The sequence below is a fragment of the Triturus cristatus genome, chromosome 11 (assembly GCF_964204655.1).
Source record: "Triturus cristatus chromosome 11, aTriCri1.1, whole genome shotgun sequence".
Classification (NCBI taxonomy): Eukaryota; Metazoa; Chordata; class Amphibia; order Caudata; family Salamandridae; genus Triturus; species Triturus cristatus.
This window is the reverse complement of record NC_140594.1, coordinates 1143651951-1143670933: the sequence shown is the minus strand read 5'-3', so window position 1 is coordinate 1143670933 and position 18983 is coordinate 1143651951. Positions and strand designations below refer to the sequence as shown.

The 18983-nt window shown below is 45.7% G+C and overlaps 7 non-coding genes across 7 annotated transcripts; all 7 read right to left on the bottom strand.

The window, feature by feature from the left end:
- Positions 1-2659: 2659 nt before the first annotated feature.
- On the bottom strand, positions 2660-2731 carry TRNAG-UCC (transfer RNA glycine (anticodon UCC)). Its single transcript has one exon. It is a non-coding gene; the product is annotated as a tRNA-Gly (tRNA).
- Positions 2732-4241: 1510 nt separating this feature from the next.
- TRNAG-UCC (transfer RNA glycine (anticodon UCC)) lies at positions 4242-4313 on the bottom strand. The gene has a single exon. It is a non-coding gene; the product is annotated as a tRNA-Gly (tRNA).
- Positions 4314-9021: 4708 nt separating this feature from the next.
- On the bottom strand, positions 9022-9093 carry TRNAG-UCC (transfer RNA glycine (anticodon UCC)). Its single transcript has one exon. It is a non-coding gene; the product is annotated as a tRNA-Gly (tRNA).
- A 3103-nt stretch (positions 9094-12196) lies between these two features.
- Positions 12197-12268, bottom strand: TRNAG-UCC (transfer RNA glycine (anticodon UCC)). The gene has a single exon. It is a non-coding gene; the product is annotated as a tRNA-Gly (tRNA).
- Positions 12269-15371: 3103 nt separating this feature from the next.
- Positions 15372-15443, bottom strand: TRNAG-UCC (transfer RNA glycine (anticodon UCC)). The gene has a single exon. It is a non-coding gene; the product is annotated as a tRNA-Gly (tRNA).
- Positions 15444-16953: 1510 nt separating this feature from the next.
- Positions 16954-17025, bottom strand: TRNAG-UCC (transfer RNA glycine (anticodon UCC)). The gene has a single exon. It is a non-coding gene; the product is annotated as a tRNA-Gly (tRNA).
- Positions 17026-18546: 1521 nt separating this feature from the next.
- Positions 18547-18618, bottom strand: TRNAG-UCC (transfer RNA glycine (anticodon UCC)). The gene has a single exon. It is a non-coding gene; the product is annotated as a tRNA-Gly (tRNA).
- Between the last annotated feature and the right edge of the window lie 365 nt (positions 18619-18983).

Sequence of the window (18983 nt, the reverse complement as noted above, 5' to 3'; positions counted from 1 at the left end):
AGTTGAGAAGTCTTTTCTCACATAGCTAGCACAAGCCTGCGCTTTTCCTTGCTGGCAGGGTGGAAATGACAGATTAGTCCTAGGAAGAAAAAACAAGCAATATTAGCAGAGGATGGTTTCGATCCATCGACATCTGGGTTATGGGCTCAGCACGCTTCCGCTGCGCCACTCTGCTCCCTTGTGAAAGTGCTCTCTTTATGCAGAGGAGGAGCTTTCAATGGAGTGGCAAGGGATTGGTGGGGCTCTCTCCTCATTTGCCTAAGCACATCGCAAGGTATGCTGGGTACAGAAAATCTTCATCTTCCCCACTCACATTCAGTCATAACTGAAAGTGCAGACCCTCTTAGGAATTAGCCGTTTCAGGCCTTTACCAAGACAGCAGCTCTCTGTCCCTGTCCTTTCTCTGTGATCCTAGCACTAGCATACTCAGGATTTGGCTTTACCTGGGAGCCAGAGATCTACCCGGTGAGGGCGAGGCTTTTGAGCGTTTGGGAGCGTTCGGGACGTGAGAGGACGCTGGACAGGAAACTATGCCAATTTGAAGTATCCAACCTTCCTGCTGCAGTGAGAGGCTCTTTCCGTGGAAATCTGGCACTTGGAGTCCTCTCAACTTGCCCTCTGATAAAACATTTTTCTGAGCCGCAGTTACATCCGATGGTTACAAGGTGGCGCTGCATTCAGGTGAGAGCACAAGTATGCACAAAATCTTGGGGACTTTTGCCAGATTTATCGGTGGATCTTGCCTATTATTTTCAGAGGCTAGATATCGCCTATAAATGCTTTTTAAAATAGGGATGCTGGGGTTATAATGTCTGGTCGGGGCTCAGCCCTTTCATTGCCTGCCCCCAGCAAAATATTTATTATCAGCACATGTGAGTGCTGAGTGCTTTATGGAAAATAGCATATATTGGGACAATGAATGTAGCAGATGAGGCGATCGAGATGTCTACCTACGTGTTTGTTTATTTTTTTATATAACGGCTGATTATTCTGTTTCTGATATTTCAGTTTTGTGACATGTTGCATTAAAATATATCCTGCTTGGAGAATATATAAATATTTGCACTGCGTTGGCCGGGAATAGAATCCGGGTCAACTGCTTGGAAGGCAGCTATGCTCACCACTATACCACCAACGCCCTCTGATGTGTGTCCTCTAGGTTCCAGATGTTACAACGCCGAGTGCAGTGGCAATCTTGCACCCGTTCCAATGGTGCATTTGGTGTGGATTCCAACATGAAAAGCAGTAGAAATTGTCTTGCAGAGGGTAAAGAACTGGGGATTGAAACCAAGGACAAAGCTGTGCAGAAGAGAAGAAATGGAAAGCAGCAGTACAAATAGTGGAAATGAGCATATGGGCAGCATCGGAAGCAAAGCAGCGAAGAGAAAGGGAGTAAATTCCATGAAATGCATAGGAGATTGATAAAAGCAGAACAAAAAGGGAAGAATGAAATTCAAAGCATGCCCCGAAAAACGTGTGAAGGTCCCACCTGTCATTTATGCTTCTAATTGGGTATCTTTACTTTCAAAGTATAGGGTTGATCCTTTGACGATCACTCTCTTGATTTACAGCAGAGACAGATAGTTGAGAAGTCTTTTCTCACATAGCTAGCACAAGCCTGCGCTTTTCCTTGCTGGCAGGGTGGAAATGACAGATTAGTCCTAGGAAGAAAAATCAAGCAATATTAGCAGAGGATGGTTTCGATCCATCGACCTCTGGGTTATGGGCCCAGCACGCTTCCGCTGCGCCACTCTGCTCCCTTGTGAAAGTGCTCTCTTTATGCAGAGGAGGAGCTTTCAGCGGAGTGGCAAGGGATTGGTGGGGCTCTCTCCTCATTTGCCTAAGCACATCGCAAGGTATGCTGGGTACAGAAAATCTTCATCTTCCCCACTCACATTCAGTCATAACTGAAAGTGCAGACCCTCTTAGGAATTAACCGTTTCAGGCCTTTACCAAGACAGCAGCTCTCTGTCCCTGTCCTTTCTCTGTGATCCTAGCACTAGCATACTCAGGATTTGGCTTTACCTGGGAGCCAGAGATCTACCCGGTGAGGGCTTGCCCGGTGAGAGGCTTTTGAGCGTTTGGGAGCGTTCGGGACGTGAGAGGACGCTGGACAGGAAACTATGCCAATTTGAAGTATCCAACCTTCCAGCTGCAGTGAGAGGCTCTTTCCGTGGAAATCTGGCACTTGGAGTCCTCTCAACTTGCCCTCTGATAAAACATTTTTCTGAGCCGCAGTTACATCCGATGGTTACAAGGTGGCGCTGCATTCAGGTGAGAGCACAAGTATGCACAAAATCTTGGGGACTTTTGCCAGATTTATCGGTGGATCTTGCCTATTATTTTCAGAGGCTAGATATCGCCTATAAATGCTTTTTAAAATAGGGATGCTGGGGTTATAATGTCTGGTCGGGGCTCAGCCCTTTCATTGCCTGCCCCCAGCAAAATATTTATTATCAGCACATGTGAGTGCTGAGTGCTTTATGGAAAATAGCATATATTGGGACAATGAATGTAGCAGATGAGGCGATCGAGATGTCTACCTACGTGTTTGTTTATTTTTTTATATAACGGCTGATTATTCTGTTTCTGATATTTCAGTTTTGTGACATGTTGCATTAAAATATATCCTGCTTGGAGAATATATAAATATTTGCACTGCGTTGGCCGGGAATCGAACCCGGGTCAACTGCTTGGAAGGCAGCTATGCTCACCACTATACCACCAACGCCCTCTGATGTGTGTCCTCTAGGTTCCAGATGTTACAACGCCGAGTGCAGTGGCAATCTTGCACCCGTTCCAATGGTGCATTTGGTGTGGATTCCAACATGAAAAGCAGTAGAAATTGTCTTGCAGAGGGTAAAGAACTGGGGATTGAAACCAAGGACAAAGCTGTGCAGAAGAGAAGAAATGGAAAGCAGCAGTACAAATAGTGGAAATGAGCATATGGGCAGCATCGGAAGCAAAGCAGCGAAGAGAAAGGGAGTAAATTCCATGAAATGCATAGGAGATTGATAAAAGCAGAACAAAAAGGGAAGAATGAAATTCAAAGCATGCCCCGAAAAACGTGTGAAGGTCCCACCTGTCATTTATGCTTCTAATTGGGTATCTTTACTTTCAAAGTATAGGGTTGATCCTTTGACGATCACTCTCTTGATTTACAGCAGAGACAGATAGTTGAGAAGTCTTTTCTCACATAGCTAGCACAAGCCTGCGCTTTTCCTTGCTGGCAGGGTGGAAATGACAGATTAGTCCTAGGAAGAAAAATCAAGCAATATTAGCAGAGGATGGTTTCGATCCATCGACCTCTGGGTTATGGGCCCAGCACGCTTCCGCTGCACCACTCTGCTCCCTTGTGAAAGTGCTCTCTTTATGCAGAGGAGGAGCTTTCAGCGGAGTGGCAAGGGATTGGTGGGGCTCTCTCCTCATTTGCCTAAGCACATCGCAAGGTATGCTGGGTACAGAAAATCTTCATCTTCCCCACTCACATTCAGTCATAACTGAAAGTGCAGACCCTCTTAGGAATTAGCCGTTTCAGGCCTTTACCAAGACAGCAGCTCTCTGTCCCTGTCCTTTCTCTGTGATCCTAGCACTAGCATACTCAGGATTTGGCTTTACCTGGGAGCCAGAGATCTACCCGGTGAGGGCGAGGCTTTTGAGCGTTTGGGAGCGTTCGGGACGTGAGAGGACGCTGGACAGGAAACTATGCCAATTTGAGGTATCCAACCTTCCACCTGCAGTGAGAGGCTCTTTCCGTGGAAATCTGGCACTTGGAGTCCTCTCAACTTGCCCTCTGATAAAACATTTTTCTGAGCCGCAGTTACATCCGATGGTTACAAGGTGGCGCTGCATTCAGGTGAGAGCACAAGTATGCACAAAATCTTGGGGACTTTTGCCAGATTTATCGGTGGATCTTGCCTATTATTTTCAGAGGCTAGATATCGCCTATAAATGCTTTTTAAAATAGGGATGCTGGGGTTATAATGTCTGGTCGGGGCTCAGCCCTTTCATTGCCTGCCCCCAGCAAAATATTTATTATCAGCACATGTGAGTGCTGAGTGCTTTATGGAAAATAGCATATATTGGGACAATGAATGTAGCAGATGAGGCGATCGAGATGTCTACCTACGTGTTTGTTTATTTTTTTATATAACGGCTGATTATTCTGTTTCTGATATTTCAGTTTTGTGACATGTTGCATTAAAATATATCCTGCTTGGAGAATATATAAATATTTGCACTGCGTTGGCCGGGAATCGAACCCGGGTCAACTGCTTGGAAGGCAGCTATGCTCACCACTATACCACCAACGCCCTCTGATGTGTGTCCTCTAGGTTCCAGATGTTACAACGCCGAGTGCAGTGGCAATCTTGCACCCGTTCCAATGGTGCATTTGGTGTGGATTCCAACATGAAAAGCAGTAGAAATTGTCTTGCAGAGGGTAAAGAACTGGGGATTGAAACCAAGGACAAAGCTGTGCAGAAGAGAAGAAATGGAAAGCAGCAGTACAAATAGTGGAAATGAGCATATGGGCAGCATCGGAAGCAAAGCAGCGAAGAGAAAGGGAGTAAATTCCATGAAATGCATAGGAGATTGATAAAAGCAGAACAAAAAGGGAAGAATGAAATTCAAAGCATGCCCCGAAAAACGTGTGAAGGTCCCACCTGTCATTTATGCTTCTAATTGGGTATCTTTACTTTCAAAGTATAGGGTTGATCCTTTGACGATCACTCTCTTGATTTACAGCAGAGACAGATAGTTGAGAAGTCTTTTCTCACATAGCTAGCACAAGCCTGCGCTTTTCCTTGCTGGCAGGGTGGAAATGACAGATTAGTCCTAGGAAGAAAAATCAAGCAATATTAGCAGAGGATGGTTTCGATCCATCGACCTCTGGGTTATGGGCCCAGCACGCTTCCGCTGCGCCACTCTGCTCCCTTGTGAAAGTGCTCTCTTTATGCAGAGGAGGAGCTTTCAGCGGAGTGGCAAGGGATTGGTGGGGCTCTCTCCTCATTTGCCTAAGCACATCGCAAGGTATGCTGGGTACAGAAAATCTTCATCTTCCCCACTCACATTCAGTCATAACTGAAAGTGCAGACCCTCTTAGGAATTAGCCGTTTCAGGCCTTTACCAAGACAGCAGCTCTCTGTCCCTGTCCTTTCTCTGTGATCCTAGCACTAGCATACTCAGGATTTGGCTTTACCTGGGAGCCAGAGATCTACCCGGTGAGGGCTTGCCCGGTGTGAGGCTTTTGAGCGTTTGGGAGCGTTCGGGACGTGAGAGGACGCTGGACAGGAAACTATGCCAATTTGAAGTATCCAACCTTCCAGCTGCAGTGAGAGGCTCTTTCCGTGGAAATCTGGCACTTGGAGTCCTCTCAACTTGCCCTCTGATAAAACATTTTTCTGAGCCGCAGTTACATCCGATGGTTACAAGGTGGCGCTGCATTCAGGTGAGAGCACAAGTATGCACAAAATCTTGGGGACTTTTCACCAGATTTATCGGTGGATCTTGCCTATTATTTTCAGAGGCTAGATATCGCCTATAAATGCTTTTTAAAATAGGGATGCTGGGGTTATAATGTCTGGTCGGGGCTCAGCCCTTTCATTGCCTGCCCCCAGCAAAATATTTATTATCAGCACATGTGAGTGCTGAGTGCTTTATGGAAAATAGCATATATTGGGACAATGAATGTAGCAGATGAGGCGATCGAGATGTCTACCTACGTGTTTGTTTATTTTTTTATATAACGGCTGATTATTCTGTTTCTGATATTTCAGTTTTGTGACATGTTGCATTAAAATATATCCTGCTTGGAGAATATATAAATATTTGCACTGCGTTGGCCGGGAATCGAACCCGGGTCAACTGCTTGGAAGGCAGCTATGCTCACCACTATACCATCAACGCCCTCTGATGTGTGTCCTCTAGGTTCCAGATGTTACAACGCCGAGTGCAGTGGCAATCTTGCACCCGTTCCAATGGTGCATTTGGTGTGGATTCCAACATGAAAAGCAGTAGAAATTGTCTTGCAGAGGGTAAAGAACTGGGGATTGAAACCAAGGACAAAGCTGTGCAGAAGAGAAGAAATGGAAAGCAGCAGTACAAATAGTGGAAATGAGCATATGGGCAGCATCGGAAGCAAAGCAGCGAAGAGAAAGGGAGTAAATTCCATGAAATGCATAGGAGATTGATAAAAGCAGAACAAAAAGGGAAGAATGAAATTCAAAGCATGCCCCGAAAAACGTGTGAAGGTCCCACCTGTCATTTATGCTTCTAATTGGGTATCTTTACTTTCAAAGTATAGGGTTGATCCTTTGACGATCACTCTCTTGATTTACAGCAGAGACAGATAGTTGAGAAGTCTTTTCTCACATAGCTAGCACAAGCCTGTGCTTTTCCTTGCTGGCAGGGTGGAAATGACAGATTAGTCATAGGAAGAAAAATCAAGCAATATTAGCAGAGGATGGTTTCGATCCATCGACCTCTGGGTTATGGGCCCAGCACGCTTCCGCTGCGCCACTCTGCTCCCTTGTGAAAGTGCTCTCTTTATGCAGAGGAGGAGCTTTCAGCGGAGTGGCAAGGGATTGGTGGGGCTCTCTCCTCATTTGCCTAAGCACATCGCAAGGTGTGCTGGGTACAGAAAATCTTCATCTTCCCCACTCACATTCAGTCATAACTGAAAGTGCAGACCCTCTTAGGAATTAGCCGTTTCAGGCCTTTACCAAGACAGCAGCTCTCTGTCCCTGTCCTTTCTCTGTGATCCTAGCACTAGCATACTCAGGCTTTGGCTTTACCTGGGAGCCAGAGATCTACCCGGTGAGGGCTTGCCCGGTGTGAGGCTTTTGAGCGTTTGGGAGCGTTCGGGACGTGAGAGGACGCTGGACAGGAAACTATGCCAATTTGAAGTATCCAACCTTCCAGCTGCAGTGAGAGGCTCTTTCCGTGGAAATCTGGCACTTGGAGTCCTCTCAACTTGCCCTCTGATAAAACATTTTTCTGAGCCGCAGTTACATCCGATGGTTACAAGGTGGCGCTGCATTCAGGTGAGAGCACAAGTATGCACAAAATCTTGGGGACTTTTGCCAGATTTATCGGTGGATCTTGCCTATTATTTTCAGAGGCTAGATATCGCCTATAAATGCTTTTTAAAATAGGGATGCTGGGGTTATAATGTCTGGTCGGGGCTCAGCCCTTTCATTGCCTGCCCCCAGCAAAATATTTATTATCAGCACATGTGAGTGCTGAGTGCTTTATGGAAAATAGCATATATTGGGACAATGAATGTAGCAGATGAGGCGATCGAGATGTCTACCTACGTGTTTGTTTATTTTTTTATATAACGGCTGATTATTCTGTTTCTGATATTTCAGTTTTGTGACATGTTGCATTAAAATATATCCTGCTTGGAGAATATATAAATATTTGCACTGCGTTGGCCGGGAATCGAACGCGGGTCAACTGCTTGGAAGGCAGCTATGCTCACCACTATACCACCAACGCCCTCTGATGTGTGTCCTCTAGGTTCCAGATGTTACAACGCCGAGTGCAGTGGCAATCTTGCACCCGTTCCAATGGTGCATTTGGTGTGGATTCCAACATGAAAAGCAGTAGAAATTGTCTTGCAGAGGGTAAAGAACTGGGGATTGAAACCAAGGACAAAGCTGTGCAGAAGAGAAGAAATGGAAAGCAGCAGTACAAATAGTGGAAATGAGCATATGGGCAGCATCGGAAGCAAAGCAGCGAAGAGAAAGGGAGTAAATTCCATGAAATGCATAGGAGATTGATAAAAGCAGAACAAAAAGGGAAGAATGAAATTCAAAGCATGCCCCGAAAAACGTGTGAAGGTCCCACCTGTCATTTATGCTTCTAATTGGGTATCTTTACTTTCAAAGTATAGGGTTGATCCTTTGACGATCACTCTCTTGATTTACAGCAGAGACAGATAGTTGAGAAGTCTTTTCTCATATAGCTAGCACAAGCCTGCGCTTTTCCTTGCTGGCAGGGTGGAAATGACAGATTAGTCCTAGGAAGAAAAATCAAGCAATATTAGCAGAGGATGGTTTCGATCCATCGACCTCTGGGTTATGGGCCCAGCACGCTTCCGCTGCGCCACTCTGCTCCCTTGTGAAAGTGCTCTCTTTATGCAGAGGAGGAGCTTTCAGCGGAGTGGCAAGGGATTGGTGGGGCTCTCTCCTCATTTGCCTAAGCACATCGCAAGGTATGCTGGGTACAGAAAATCTTCATCTTCCCCACTCACATTCAGTCATAACTGAAAGTGCAGACCCTCTTAGGAATTAGCCGTTTCAGGCCTTTACCAAGACAGCAGCTCTCTGTCCCTGTCCTTTCTCTGTGATCCTAGCACTAGCATACTCAGGATTTGGCTTTACCTGGGAGCCAGAGATCTACCCGGTGAGGGCTTGCCCGGTGTGAGGCTTTTGAGCGTTTGGGAGCGTTCGGGACGTGAGAGGACGCTGGACAGGAAACTATGCCAATTTGAAGTATCCAACCTTCCAGCTGCAGTGAGAGGCTCTTTCCGTGGAAATCTGGTACTTGGAGTCCTCTCAACTTGCCCTCTGATAAAACATTTTTCTGAGCCGCAGTTACATCCGATGGTTACAAGGTGGCGCTGCATTCAGGTGAGAGCACAAGTATGCACAAAATCTTGGGGACTTTTGCCAGATTTATCGGTGGATCTTGCCTATTATTTTCAGAGGCTAGATATCGCCTATAAATTCTTTTTAAAATAGGGATGCTGGGGTTATAATGTCTGGTCGGGGCTCAGCCCTTTCATTGCCTGCCCCCAGCAAAATATTTATTATCAGCACATGTGAGTGCTGAGTGCTTTATGGAAAATAGCATATATTGGGACAATGAATGTAGCAGATGAGGCGATCGAGATGTCTACCTACGTGTTTGTTTATTTTTTTATATAACGGCTGATTATTCTGTTTCTGATATTTCAGTTTTGTGACATGTTGCATTAAAATATATCCTGCTTGGAGAATATATAAATATTTGCACTGCGTTGGCCGGGAATCGAACCCGGGTCAACTGCTTGGAAGGCAGCTATGCTCACCACTATACCACCAACGCCCTCTGATGTGTGTCCTCTAGGTTCCAGATGTTACAACGCCGAGTGCAGTGGCAATCTTGCACCCGTTCCAATGGTGCATTTGGTGTGGATTCCAACATGAAAAGCAGTAGAAATTGTCTTGCAGAGGGTAAAGAACTGGGGATTGAAACCAAGGACAAAGCTGTGCAGAAGAGAAGAAATGGAAAGCAGCAGTACAAATAGTGGAAATGAGCATATGGGCAGCATCGGAAGCAAAGCAGCGAAGAGAAAGGGAGTAAATTCCATGAAATGCATAGGAGATTGATAAAAGCAGAACAAAAAGGGAAGAATGAAATTCAAAGCATGCCCCGAAAAACGTGTGAAGGTCCCACCTGTCATTTATGCTTCTAATTGGGTATCTTTACTTTCAAAGTATAGGGTTGATCCTTTGACGATCACTCTCTTGATTTACAGCAGAGACAGATAGTTGAGAAGTCTTTTCTCACATAGCTAGCACAAGCCTGCGCTTTTCCTTGCTGGCAGGGTGGAAATGACAGATTAGTCCTAGGAAGAAAAATCAAGCAATATTAGCAGAGGATGGTTTCGATCCATCGACCTCTGGGTTATGGGCCCAGCAGGCTTCCGCTGCGCCACTCTGCTCCCTTGTGAAAGTGCTCTCTTTATGCAGAGGAGGAGCTTTCAGCGGAGTGGCAAGGGATTGGTGGGGCTCTCTCCTCATTTGCCTAAGCACATCGCAAGGTATGCTGGGTACAGAAAATCTTCATCTTCCCCACTCACATTCAGTCATAACTGAAAGTGCAGACCCTCTTAGGAATTAGCCGTTTCAGGCCTTTACCAAGACAGCAGCTCTCTGTCCCTGTCCTTTCTCTGTGATCCTAGCACTAGCATACTCAGGATTTGGCTTTACCTGGGAGCCAGAGATCTACCCGGTGAGGGCGAGGCTTTTGAGCGTTTGGGAGCGTTCGGGACGTGAGAGGACGCTGGACAGGAAACTATGCCAATTTGAAGTATCCAACCTTCCAGCTGCAGTGAGAGGCTCTTTCCGTGGAAATCTGGCACTTGGAGTCCTCTCAACTTGCCCTCTGATAAAACATTTTTCTGAGCCGCAGTTACATCCGATGGTTACAAGGTGGCGCTGCATTCAGGTGAGAGCACAAGTATGCACAAAATCTTGGGGACTTTTGCCAGATTTATCGGTGGATCTTGCCTATTATTTTCAGAGGCTAGATATCGCCTATAAATGCTTTTTAAAATAGGGATGCTGGGGTTATAATGTCTGGTCGGGGCTCAGCCCTTTCATTGCCTGCCCCCAGCAAAATATTTATTATCAGCACATGTGAGTGCTGAGTGCTTTATGGAAAATAGCATATATTGGGACAATGAATGTAGCAGATGAGGCGATCGAGATGTCTACCTACGTGTTTGTTTATTTTTTTATATAACGGCTGATTATTCTGTTTCTGATATTTCAGTTTTGTGACATGTTGCATTAAAATATATCCTGCTTGGAGAATATATAAATATTTGCACTGCGTTGGCCGGGAATCGAACGCGGGTCAACTGCTTGGAAGGCAGCTATGCTCACCACTATACCACCAACGCCCTCTGATGTGTGTCCTCTAGGTTCCAGATGTTACAACGCCGAGTGCAGTGGCAATCTTGCACCCGTTCCAATGGTGCATTTGGTGTGGATTCCAACATGAAAAGCAGTAGAAATTGTCTTGCAGAGGGTAAAGAACTGGGGATTGAAACCAAGGACAAAGCTGTGCAGAAGAGAAGAAATGGAAAGCAGCAGTACAAATAGTGGAAATGAGCATATGGGCAGCATCGGAAGCAAAGCAGCGAAGAGAAAGGGAGTAAATTCCATGAAATGCATAGGAGATTGATAAAAGCAGAACAAAAAGGGAAGAATGAAATTCAAAGCATGCCCCGAAAAACGTGTGAAGGTCCCACCTGTCATTTATGCTTCTAATTGGGTATCTTTACTTTCAAAGTATAGGGTTGATCCTTTGACGATCACTCTCTTGATTTACAGCAGAGACAGATAGTTGAGAAGTCTTTTCTCATATAGCTAGCACAAGCCTGCGCTTTTCCTTGCTGGCAGGGTGGAAATGACAGATTAGTCCTAGGAAGAAAAATCAAGCAATATTAGCAGAGGATGGTTTCGATCCATCGACCTCTGGGTTATGGGCCCAGCACGCTTCCGCTGCGCCACTCTGCTCCCTTGTGAAAGTGCTCTCTTTATGCAGAGGAGGAGCTTTCAGCGGAGTGGCAAGGGATTGGTGGGGCTCTCTCCTCATTTGCCTAAGCACATCGCAAGGTATGCTGGGTACAGAAAATCTTCATCTTCCCCACTCACATTCAGTCATAACTGAAAGTGCAGACCCTCTTAGGAATTAGCCGTTTCAGGCCTTTACCAAGACAGCAGCTCTCTGTCCCTGTCCTTTCTCTGTGATCCTAGCACTAGCATACTCAGGATTTGGCTTTACCTGGGAGCCAGAGATCTACCCGGTGAGGGCTTGCCCGGTGTGAGGCTTTTGAGCGTTTGGGAGCGTTCGGGACGTGAGAGGACGCTGGACAGGAAACTATGCCAATTTGAAGTATCCAACCTTCCAGCTGCAGTGAGAGGCTCTTTCCGTGGAAATCTGGTACTTGGAGTCCTCTCAACTTGCCCTCTGATAAAACATTTTTCTGAGCCGCAGTTACATCCGATGGTTACAAGGTGGCGCTGCATTCAGGTGAGAGCACAAGTATGCACAAAATCTTGGGGACTTTTGCCAGATTTATCGGTGGATCTTGCCTATTATTTTCAGAGGCTAGATATCGCCTATAAATTCTTTTTAAAATAGGGATGCTGGGGTTATAATGTCTGGTCGGGGCTCAGCCCTTTCATTGCCTGCCCCCAGCAAAATATTTATTATCAGCACATGTGAGTGCTGAGTGCTTTATGGAAAATAGCATATATTGGGACAATGAATGTAGCAGATGAGGCGATCGAGATGTCTACCTACGTGTTTGTTTATTTTTTTATATAACGGCTGATTATTCTGTTTCTGATATTTCAGTTTTGTGACATGTTGCATTAAAATATATCCTGCTTGGAGAATATATAAATATTTGCACTGCGTTGGCCGGGAATCGAACCCGGGTCAACTGCTTGGAAGGCAGCTATGCTCACCACTATACCACCAACGCCCTCTGATGTGTGTCCTCTAGGTTCCAGATGTTACAACGCCGAGTGCAGTGGCAATCTTGCACCCGTTCCAATGGTGCATTTGGTGTGGATTCCAACATGAAAAGCAGTAGAAATTGTCTTGCAGAGGGTAAAGAACTGGGGATTGAAACCAAGGACAAAGCTGTGCAGAAGAGAAGAAATGGAAAGCAGCAGTACAAATAGTGGAAATGAGCATATGGGCAGCATCGGAAGCAAAGCAGCGAAGAGAAAGGGAGTAAATTCCATGAAATGCATAGGAGATTGATAAAAGCAGAACAAAAAGGGAAGAATGAAATTCAAAGCATGCCCCGAAAAACGTGTGAAGGTCCCACCTGTCATTTATGCTTCTAATTGGGTATCTTTACTTTCAAAGTATAGGGTTGATCCTTTGACGATCACTCTCTTGATTTACAGCAGAGACAGATAGTTGAGAAGTCTTTTCTCACATAGCTAGCACAAGCCTGCGCTTTTCCTTGCTGGCAGGGTGGAAATGACAGATTAGTCCTAGGAAGAAAAATCAAGCAATATTAGCAGAGGATGGTTTCGATCCATCGACCTCTGGGTTATGGGCCCAGCAGGCTTCCGCTGCGCCACTCTGCTCCCTTGTGAAAGTGCTCTCTTTATGCAGAGGAGGAGCTTTCAGCGGAGTGGCAAGGGATTGGTGGGGCTCTCTCCTCATTTGCCTAAGCACATCGCAAGGTATGCTGGGTACAGAAAATCTTCATCTTCCCCACTCACATTCAGTCATAACTGAAAGTGCAGACCCTCTTAGGAATTAGCCGTTTCAGGCCTTTACCAAGACAGCAGCTCTCTGTCCCTGTCCTTTCTCTGTGATCCTAGCACTAGCATACTCAGGATTTGGCTTTACCTGGGAGCCAGAGATCTACCCGGTGAGGGCGAGGCTTTTGAGCGTTTGGGAGCGTTCGGGACGTGAGAGGACGCTGGACAGGAAACTATGCCAATTTGAAGTATCCAACCTTCCAGCTGCAGTGAGAGGCTCTTTCCGTGGAAATCTGGCACTTGGAGTCCTCTCAACTTGCCCTCTGATAAAACATTTTTCTGAGCCGCAGTTACATCCGATGGTTACAAGGTGGCGCTGCATTCAGGTGAGAGCACAAGTATGCACAAAATCTTGGGGACTTTTGCCAGATTTATCGGTGGATCTTGCCTATTATTTTCAGAGGCTAGATATCGCCTATAAATGCTTTTTAAAATAGGGATGCTGGGGTTATAATGTCTGGTCGGGGCTCAGCCCTTTCATTGCCTGCCCCCAGCAAAATATTTATTATCAGCACATGTGAGTGCTGAGTGCTTTATGGAAAATAGCATATATTGGGACAATGAATGTAGCAGATGAGGCGATCGAGATGTCTACCTACGTGTTTGTTTATTTTTTTATATAACGGCTGATTATTCTGTTTCTGATATTTCAGTTTTGTGACATGTTGCATTAAAATATATCCTGCTTGGAGAATATATAAATATTTGCACTGCGTTGGCCGGGAATCGAACGCGGGTCAACTGCTTGGAAGGCAGCTATGCTCACCACTATACCACCAACGCCCTCTGATGTGTGTCCTCTAGGTTCCAGATGTTACAACGCCGAGTGCAGTGGCAATCTTGCACCCGTTCCAATGGTGCATTTGGTGTGGATTCCAACATGAAAAGCAGTAGAAATTGTCTTGCAGAGGGTAAAGAACTGGGGATTGAAACCAAGGACAAAGCTGTGCAGAAGAGAAGAAATGGAAAGCAGCAGTACAAATAGTGGAAATGAGCATATGGGCAGCATCGGAAGCAAAGCAGCGAAGAGAAAGGGAGTAAATTCCATGAAATGCATAGGAGATTGATAAAAGCAGAACAAAAAGGGAAGAATGAAATTCAAAGCATGCCCCGAAAAACGTGTGAAGGTCCCACCTGTCATTTATGCTTCTAATTGGGTATCTTTACTTTCAAAGTATAGGGTTGATCCTTTGACGATCACTCTCTTGATTTACAGCAGAGACAGATAGTTGAGAAGTCTTTTCTCATATAGCTAGCACAAGCCTGCGCTTTTCCTTGCTGGCAGGGTGGAAATGACAGATTAGTCCTAGGAAGAAAAATCAAGCAATATTAGCAGAGGATGGTTTCGATCCATCGACCTCTGGGTTATGGGCCCAGCACGCTTCCGCTGCGCCACTCTGCTCCCTTGTGAAAGTGCTCTCTTTATGCAGAGGAGGAGCTTTCAGCGGAGTGGCAAGGGATTGGTGGGGCTCTCTCCTCATTTGCCTAAGCACATCGCAAGGTATGCTGGGTACAGAAAATCTTCATCTTCCCCACTCACATTCAGTCATAACTGAAAGTGCAGACCCTCTTAGGAATTAGCCGTTTCAGGCCTTTACCAAGACAGCAGCTCTCTGTCCCTGTCCTTTCTCTGTGATCCTAGCACTAGCATACTCAGGATTTGGCTTTACCTGGGAGCCAGAGATCTACCCGGTGAGGGCTTGCCCGGTGTGAGGCTTTTGAGCGTTTGGGAGCGTTCGGGACGTGAGAGGACGCTGGACAGGAAACTATGCCAATTTGAAGTATCCAACCTTCCAGCTGCAGTGAGAGGCTCTTTCCGTGGAAATCTGGTACTTGGAGTCCTCTCAACTTGCCCTCTGATAAAACATTTTTCTGAGCCGCAGTTACATCCGATGGTTACAAGGTGGCGCTGCATTCAGGTGAGAGCACAAGTATGCACAAAATCTTGGGGACTTTTGCCAGATTTATCGGTGGATCTTGCCTATTATTTTCAGAGGCTAGATATCGCCTATAAATTCTTTTTAAAATAGGGATGCTGGGGTTATAATGTCTGGTCGGGGCTCAGCCCTTTCATTGCCTGCCCCCAGCAAAATATTTATTATCAGCACATGTGAGTGCTGAGTGCTTTATGGAAAATAGCATATATTGGGACAATGAATGTAGCAGATGAGGCGATCGAGATGTCTACCTACGTGTTTGTTTATTTTTTTATATAACGGCTGATTATTCTGTTTCTGATATTTCAGTTTTGTGACATGTTGCATTAAAATATATCCTGCTTGGAGAATATATAAATATTTGCACTGCGTTGGCCGGGAATCGAACCCGGGTCAACTGCTTGGAAGGCAGCTATGCTCACCACTATACCACCAACGCCCTCTGATGTGTGTCCTCTAGGTTCCAGATGTTACAACGCCGAGTGCAGTGGCAATCTTGCACCCGTTCCAATGGTGCATTTGGTGTGGATTCCAACATGAAAAGCAGTAGAAATTGTCTTGCAGAGGGTAAAGAACTGGGGATTGAAACCAAGGACAAAGCTGTGCAGAAGAGAAGAAATGGAAAGCAGCAGTACAAATAGTGGAAATGAGCATATGGGCAGCATCGGAAGCAAAGCAGCGAAGAGAAAGGGAGTAAATTCCATGAAATGCATAGGAGATTGATAAAAGCAGAACAAAAAGGGAAGAATGAAATTCAAAGCATGCCCCGAAAAACGTGTGAAGGTCCCACCTGTCATTTATGCTTCTAATTGGGTATCTTTACTTTCAAAGTATAGGGTTGATCCTTTGACGATCACTCTCTTGATTTACAGCAGAGACAGATAGTTGAGAAGTCTTTTCTCACATAGCTAGCACAAGCCTGCGCTTTTCCTTGCTGGCAGGGTGGAAATGACAGATTAGTCCTAGGAAGAAAAATCAAGCAATATTAGCAGAGGATGGTTTCGATCCATCGACCTCTGGGTTATGGGCCCAGCAGGCTTCCGCTGCGCCACTCTGCTCCCTTGTGAAAGTGCTCTCTTTATGCAGAGGAGGAGCTTTCAGCGGAGTGGCAAGGGATTGGTGGGGCTCTCTCCTCATTTGCCTAAGCACATCGCAAGGTATGCTGGGTACAGAAAATCTTCATCTTCCCCACTCACATTCAGTCATAACTGAAAGTGCAGACCCTCTTAGGAATTAGCCGTTTCAGGCCTTTACCAAGACAGCAGCTCTCTGTCCCTGTCCTTTCTCTGTGATCCTAGCACTAGCATACTCAGGATTTGGCTTTACCTGGGAGCCAGAGATCTACCCGGTGAGGGCGAGGCTTTTGAGCGTTTGGGAGCGTTCGGGACGTGAGAGGACGCTGGACAGGAAACTATGCCAATTTGAAGTATCCAACCTTCCAGCTGCAGTGAGAGGCTCTTTCCGTGGAAATCTGGCACTTGGAGTCCTCTCAACTTGCCCTCTGATAAAACATTTTTCTGAGCCGCAGTTACATCCGATGGTTACAAGGTGGCGCTGCATTCAGGTGAGAGCACAAGTATGCACAAAATCTTGGGGACTTTTGCCAGATTTATCGGTGGATCTTGCCTATTATTTTCGGAGGCTAGATATCGCCTATAAATGCTTTTTAAAATAGGGATGCTGGGGTTATAATGTCTGGTCGGGGCTCAGCCCTTTCATTGCCTGCCCCCAGCAAAATATTTATTATCAGCACATGTGAGTGCTGAGTGCTTTATGGAAAATAGCATATATTGGGACAATGAATGTAGCAGATGAGGCGATCGAGATGTCTACCTACGTGTTTGTTTATTTTTTTATATAACGGCTGATTATTCTGTTTCTGATATTTCAGTTTTGTGACATGTTGCATTAAAATATATCCTGCTTGGAGAATATATAAATATTTGCACTGCGTTGGCCGGGAATCGAACCCGGGTCAACTGCTTGGAAGGCAGCTATGCTCACCACTATACCACCAACGCCCTCTGAAGTGTGTCCTCTAGGTTCCAGATGTTACAACGCCAAGTGCAGTGGCAATCTTGCACCCGTTCCAATGGTGCATTTGGTGTGGATTCCAACATGAAAAGCAGTAGAAATTGTCTTGCAGAGGGTAAAGAACTGGGGATTGAAACCAAGGACAAAGCTGTGCAGAAGAGAAGAAATGGAAAGCAGCAGTACAAATAGTGGAAATGAGCATATGGGCAGCATCGGAAGCAAAGCAGCGAAGAGAAAGGGAGTAAATTCCATGAAATGCATAGAAGATTGATAAAAGCAGAACAAAAAGGGAAGAATGAAATTCAAAGCATGCCCCGAAAAACGTGTGAAGGTCCCACCTGTCATTTATGCTTCTAATTGGGTATCTTTACTTTCAAAGTATAGGGTTGATCCTTTGACGATCACTCTCTTGATTTACAGCAGAGACAGATAGTTGAGAAGTCTTTTCTCACATAGCTAGCACAAGCCTGCGCTTTTCCTTGCTGGCAGGGTGGAAATGACAGATTAGTCCTAGGAAGAAAAATCAAGCAATATTAGCAGAGGATGGTTTAGATCCATCGACCTCTGGGTTATGGGCCCAGCACGCTTCCGCTGCGCCACTCTGCTCCCTTGTGAAAGTGCTCTCTTTATGCAGAGGAGGAGCTTTCAGCGGAGTGGCAAGGGATTGGTGGGGCTCTCTCCTCATTTGCCTAAGCACATCGCAAGGTATGCTGGGTACAGAAAATCTTCATCTTCCCCACTCACATTCAGTCATAACTGAAAGTGCAGACCCTCTTAGGAATTAGCCGTTTCAGGCCTTTACCAAGACAGCAGCTCTCTGTCCCTGTCCTTTCTCTGTGATCCTAGCACTAGCATACTCAGGATTTGGCTTTACCTGGGAGCCAGAGATCTACCCGGTGAGGGCTTGCCCGGTGTGAGGCTTTTGAGCGTTTGGGAGCGTTCGGGACGTGAGAGGACGCTGGACAGGAAACTATGCCAATTTGAAGTATCCAACCTTCCAGCTGCAGTGAGAGGCTCTTTCCGTGGAAATCTGGCACTTGGAGTCCTCTCAACTTGCCCTCTGATAAAACATTTTTCTGAGCCGCAGTTACATCCGATGGTTACAAGGTGGCGCTGCATTCAGGTGAGAGCACAAGTATGCACAAAATCTTGGGGACTTTTGCCAGATTTATCGGTGGATCTTGCCTATTATTTTCAGAGGCTAGATATCGCCTATAAATGCTTTTTAAAATAGGGATGCTGGGGTTATAATGTCTGGTCGGGGCTCAGCCCTTTCATTGCCTGCCCCCAGCAAAATATTTATTATCAGCACATGTGAGTGCTGAGTGCTTTATGGAAAATAGCATATATTGGGACAATGAATGTAGCAGATGAGGCGATCGAGATGTCTACCTACGTGTTTGTTTATTTTTTTATATAACGGCTGATTATTCTGTTTCTGATATTTCAGTTTTGTGACATGTTGCATTAAAATATATCCTGCTTGGAGAATATATAAATATTTGCACTGCGTTGGCCGGGAATCGAACCCGGGTCAACTGCTTGGAAGGCAGCTATGCTCACCACTATACCACCAACGCCCTCTGATGTGTGTCCTCTAGGTTCCAGATGTTACAACGCCGAGTGCAGTGGCAATCTTGCACCCGTTCCAATGGTGCATTTGGTGTGGATTCCAACATGAAAAGCAGTAGAAATTGTCTTGCAGAGGGTAAAGAACTGGGGATTGAAACCAAGGACAAAGCTGTGCAGAAGAGAAGAAATGGAAAGCAGCAGTACAAATAGTGGAAATGAGCATATGGGCAGCATCGGAAGCAAAGCAGCGAAGAGAAAGGGAGTAAATTCCATGAAATGCATAGGAGATTGATAAAAGCAGAACAAAAAGGGAAGAATGAAATTCAAAGCATGCCCCGAAAAACGTGTGAAGGTCCCACCTGTCATTTATGCT